The sequence below is a fragment of the Marmota marmota genome, unplaced genomic scaffold (assembly GCF_001458135.2).
Source record: "Marmota marmota marmota unplaced genomic scaffold, marMar, whole genome shotgun sequence".
NCBI classification, from domain to species: Eukaryota; Metazoa; Chordata; class Mammalia; order Rodentia; family Sciuridae; genus Marmota; species Marmota marmota.
In genome coordinates, this window is record NW_026000145.1 from 195,332 (window position 1) to 201,364 (window position 6,033).

Here is a 6,033-nt window from a genome sequence, read left to right on the forward strand (position 1 = left end):
TACTGGAATATTGAATTACATTGGAAAATCTAGAAGAAACAATTAAAGGAATAGGTGTATATAATTTACCAAAGTTGAAGCAGGTAGATTGACATATCCAAAAAAAAAAGAAGGGCTGGGGTTATGGCTCAGTGGTAGAGTGCTTGCCTAGAATATGTGAGGCCTTGGGTTCAATCCTCAGCACTACATAAAAAAATTAATTTAAAAAATAATAAAGGTCTTTCACCTATAGCACAAGAATTAAAACCAAAAATCAACAAATGGGATGGATTCAAACTAAAGTTTGTTTTTTCCCTGAGCAAAAGAAATAATCTGTGAGGTGAATAGTGAGCCTACAGCCTGAGAACAATTTTTTACCCCTCACACAACAGATTGAGCTCTAATCTCTAATCCTCAGAAGAGGATATACAATCAATCAACAAATATATGAAAAAAAATTTCATCATCTCTAGCAATCAGAAATGCAAATAAATAGCACTCTAAGATATCTACTCACTCCAGTCAGAATGGTAGCTATTATGAAGACAAACAACAAGTGCTGGCAAGGATGCAGGGAAAAAGTTACACTCATACACTGCTGGTGGGACTGCAAATGAGTTCAGCCAATTTGGATAGCAGAAAGTATTGTCCTTGGAAAGCTGGAAACGGGACCACCATTTGACCCAGCTATCTCTCTTCTTGGACTATACCTAAAGGACCTAAAAACAGCATACTACAGGGACACAGCCACATCAATGTTTATAGCAGCACATTTCACAACAGCTAAACTGTGGAGCTAACCTAGGTATCCTTCAGTGGATGAATGGATTTCAAAAATGTGGCATTTATACACAATGGAATTTTACTCAGCACTACAAAATAAAATCATGAAATTTGCAAGTAAATGGATGCCTTTGGAGAAGATAATAGTAAGTGAAGTTAGCCAATCCCAGAAAAACAAATGTCAAATGTTTTCTCTGATATAAGGGGGGTGATTCAAAGATTGGTGGGGAGGAAGATTACCTCTAGGTACGGAATAGGGGTGGGAGGGATAGGGAGAGAGAAGGGGAATAGCAAGGATGATGGAAGGAGATGGTCATTATTATACAAAATACATGTATGAAGATTTGAATTTGGTGTCAGCATACCTTACATGCAAACAGAGATAAGATAAATTGTGTTATAAGTGTATTAAGAATTATAATGCAAAAAAATCAATAAAAGCTCATGTAATAATGGCATAATTTGCCATTAACATACCTTATATACAGTTATGAAAAATTGTGCTGTGAATGGATAATTTTGAATGCAATGCATTCCACTATAGTCATGTAGAAAAGAAATAATAAAGATCTTAAAAATTATTTTAAAAAAAGAATGAGATTGCAGCAGTAATACCAAACCTTCAAAAAAAGTTCTATACAACAGGAATTTCATACTAAATACCAGATCATTAAGAAAGAATTAACATAATGCTTCTCAAATTATTCCATAATATAGAGAAGCAAGGAACTCTTTCAAATTTATTCTATGAAGCCCACATCACCATGTTATCAAAACTAGACAAGAGCCCAGCTCTTTTGTACACCTCTAATCACAACAATTTGGGAGGCCAAGGCAAGACAATCACAAGCTTAAGTCCAGCCTCAGTAACTTAGCAAGACCTTGTCTCAAAATAAAATTAAACTGGAATTGTAGTTCAGAGTTATAATGTTTCTGGGTTCAATCCATAGTTCCATAAAAAAAAATTCCAAGATCAAAACCACATAACAGGGGTAGAAAGAGAAGAGGGGAGGGGGGGAGGGAAGGGGGGATAGTAGAGGATAGGAAAGGCAGCAGAATACAACAGACACTAGTATGGCAATATGTAAATCAGTGGATGTGTAACCAATGTGATTCTGCAATATGTATACAGGGGAAAAATTGGAGTTCATAACCCACTTGAATCAAAGTGTGAAATATGATATGTCAAGAACTATGTAATGTTTTGAACAACCAACAATAAAAATTAAAAAAAAATAAAATAAAAAGTTATTAAAAAAAGGTAATAAAAAAGGAAAGAAAACTACAAATATAATTAATGGACTTAGATGAAAGCCTGCTCAATAAAATAGCAAATCAAATCAAATTCAACAGCACCTTAAGAAATCATTCAACATGATCAAGTTGTTTACTTTTCAGGAATGCAACAAACACAAGTCAATAATTATAATACACATACAAATAGAACAAAATATAAAACCCATGTGATCATTTTAATAGGTGCTGTAAAAAGCTTTTGTCAAAATTCAGCATCACTTCTTGATAAAAATTCTAAAGAAACTTAGAAGGAACTTACCTCCACATCATAAACGCTATATATAACAAACTTAACCCAACATCCTACTGAATAGGAAAGAGCTGTGTGCATTTCTTCTAAAAATAATGGGCAATCAAAGAATGTGCACCATCACCACTCCTGTACACTAAAGTACTTAAATGTTAGTTGTAGTGTTTGTAACATTTTATATCTTCCTCTTGCCAAATAGGAAAGAAAGGGGTTGGAGCTGTAGCTCAGTGGCAAAGGGCTTGCCTCACATGAGTGAGGCACTGGGTTCAAGCCTCAGCACCACATAAAAATAAAGCTACTGTGTTTTCATCTACAACTAATTATTTTAAAAAGACAAATTATCTCTGTTTGCAAATTATATGATCTAAACTTTAGAAAATTGTATAGTTTTCACCAGAAGACTTTTAGAGCTGATAAACAAGTCTAGCAAAGTTGCAGAATAAATAAATCAAGGTCCACAAATCAATACCCTTAGCCAAAATAATAACTCTGTTGAGAAATAAATCAGGAAATTCATTCTATTCCAAATAACGTAAAATGCTTCGTTACCAGTCTAAGCAAAGAACTGAAATACCACTACAAGTAAATTTACTAAATGCTAAGAAAATAAACATCATAGACAGATTAATTAATGCCATCAGATTAACTGAACCTGCCTACAGATTCCATACAATCTCCTTCAAATGACCCATGATATTATTCTCAGAACTAGAAAATCCTAAAAATCATATAGAATAATAAGACCTCAGAAAAGGAAGCAATTCTGTAACCCTGTAAATTCAACCCAGAGACCTCACTATTCCTGACTTCAAATTACATGACTGCACCACAGGGAGAGAAACAGAGTCGTTCTGTGAAGAGACACAGAGACCAGTGTGATGATACAAGCTACAGAAAGACCTACAGAATTTCCTTCAGTTGATTATTGACAAAGGTTCTAAAGTTTGCACTGGAGTGAAGAAATTCTCTTTAAAAATTATGCTGGGAAAATGGAATATTCACAGGTCAATGTCAACTGGACTGAAGACCAGAGAATACAACCCAGAACTTTGAAATTGCTAAAATAAAACCTAAGGGAAGCACTGGAGTAGGCAAGTGTGGGGAGCCACCCTGAGTTTCTGTAGCCTCTTCACTTGGCTCTGAGCCCAGGGGATTCTGGTTTGGCTTTGCAAGCGATTTGGTGGCTCCTCCCACTTAATGCATTATGCAGAGCAGGGACCTCCATCGTTGCTGGGCCATGGAGGCTGCTCTGGTGGCCCTGGAGTTGAGCATTACCCATTGGGCCTGGACAGCCCACCTTCTACCTTAAGTGGCCAAAGAACATTCTATGGCAAAACCTTTGCTGTTCCCCCATGTAAATAAACCAAACCTGGGCTCTAATGCTCTCCTTCCAGTGTGGAAGCTTAACTCCTAAGATCCATCCCATCTCCACTTTCTACAATTACTTCCTGTGTCATGTGGCTTTGATGCCTTCCTTTGCTTAGCTTTATTTTACAGCCAGCTCACTTCAAGCAGGGGAACCCAGCTGCCATTGCCTGTGAGGGCCATGGTGAGAGGCAGTGACTCTCTAAAAAATACTCATAGCACAGCAAATAATATCAAGGACCAACACTGGTTATGGCTATGCACAGCAAATGGGATAAGAGCATAAAGAGACAACATACTGAAAGAGAAATTTTTGCCATTTGCTACTCTAACAAATGATTATATTTGAATATATTTTATTAAGAAATCAACATGAAAATAAAATACAAATTAACCCATTCAACAATTGGACCAAAAACAAACAAACAAACAAACAACAACAACAACAAAAAAAAAAAACTAACAGAAGCTTCTGAAAGAAGTTCAAGTGGCCAACAGTTTTGTGAAAACATTTCAACATGTTTAGCCATCTCGGAAATGCAAATGAACTCTCTCCTGAGATTTCAAGCCATTGTAGTCAGAATAGCCATCATCTAGAATAAAAACAACCACCAGTGCTGGCAAGAATGTGGGGAAAAGGAAACCCTTATATAATGTGGGTGGGAGTGAAATGGTACATCCAGAATGGAAATCATTATGTGATTTTCTTAGAAAACTAGAATTATATGATACAGCTAATCTATGTGATCACTCCTCAGTATACATTTAAAAGAATTAAAGACACAACACACTAACCATTCCAATGTTTACAACCACACGATTTACAATGGCTAAGTTATTAGATCTAGCCAGGTGTGCATTAACTGATGAACGGAAAAAGAAAATGTGGTATACATATACAATGGAGATGTATTCAATCACAAAGAACAAAGTCAACTGTTTGCAAAAAAAATGGATGCAATTTGGGAGCAGTATGTTAAGTCCAATAAGCCAGACACAGAAAACTGTGTTGTACATTTAATCTCATATGTGGAATAAATAGAAAAAATGAAAAAAAATGTATCTTTTGAAAATAGAAGATAAATATTTAGATAAAGGAAGGGAATCAGGGAGGGTCAAGAGATACTGAGGAATGAAATTGATCTCAATGTAATGTGCTTCTAAGAATATGCTGCAATGTAAACAGCCACTCTGCATAATTAACAGGCAATGGAACAATGTTTGAATTCCACTGACTCCTGTTGCTTTTGCCTCAATTGTGATTTATATTTCCAGGTGGCAATGCAAAATTGAAAGGCACAAAAACTTGATAGATGGATTAAAGAACCAAGGTACTGGACTTTCCTGATGCCACAAAATATCATTTTTATTTACTCTTCCTGTCCAGTTCCATAAAGTGCAGTTAAAATGAGATGGTATTATGGATAAGGTATGAGGTTTTCCCCAAAAGTTCATGTATGAAATTGTGAAAGACTGCTCAGAGGTTAAATGGTTAGATTATGAGCCCAACAAACAAATCCACTGATATGCATCAACTGGGTGTTATAATTAAGAAGATGGGTTGTGTCTGGAGGAAGTAGTTTCCTGGGGTCTGCCTTTGGGGTTTATATAATGTCCCTGTTGAATGGCATCCTCTCTCAGCTTCATAGCAGTCATGTTCTGCACTGATTTCCTTTGACACACCCTTCCATCCTGATGCTCTGCCTCAGCTTTGACCCAAAGCTATGGTGTTAGTGACTGTAATGAACCTCTAAACCCATGATGAGCCAAAATAAATTTTTCCTCCCTCTAAGTTGTTGTTTTTTGGTCACAGTGATTCAAAGCTCTCTAAAAGCAGGGGTCCTGAGTAAGTAACTATTTTTTTTAATTAGTGAAATAAATTTAAAGGGTAAATCTGGGTTCATGTGAGATGTAGTAAATTATATTAACAAAGAAACAAATCACGCTTCAAAAATGGAGAGAAAATAGAATACAAACATGGAAAATACTTAATAGGAACTAGTTTAGGGAGAAAGGCACAAATGAGGTCCTAAAATCACTTCCAAAGTATAGTGAAGGAAAATATATATATAAAAATAGTAGTCAGTTTCTGAGTTAATTCTGTAGGTGTAGAGGATTTCAAAAAAAAATTGCACATACACGCAAAACTTAAAAAATGATAAAAACTGTAAATAAATGAAAATACTTTTTCTTAGCCCGTTACAGCAATGATGATAACAAAAGACAACCTGGCATTTTGAAGATAAGGGATTTATGAAAAACAGGCTACATGTCTTTGATTTCTCCCTGAAAACTATATAAACTAGTAAAGTTAAATTGTTATTTTTGAGCCAGTCTACAAAAAAAAAAAAAAAAAAAAT

At 35.4% G+C, this 6,033-nt stretch overlaps 1 long non-coding RNA gene across 1 annotated transcript in view; it reads left to right on the forward strand.

The window, feature by feature from the left end:
- The first annotated feature begins 265 nt into the window (after positions 1-265).
- The window catches only part of LOC125611454, a 9,964-nt gene continuing 4,196 nt past the window's right edge, over positions 266-6,033 (forward strand). The window contains exon 1 of the long non-coding RNA XR_007341635.1: positions 266-319. This is a non-coding gene — a long non-coding RNA (uncharacterized LOC125611454). The remainder of the gene's footprint in view (positions 320-6,033) is intronic.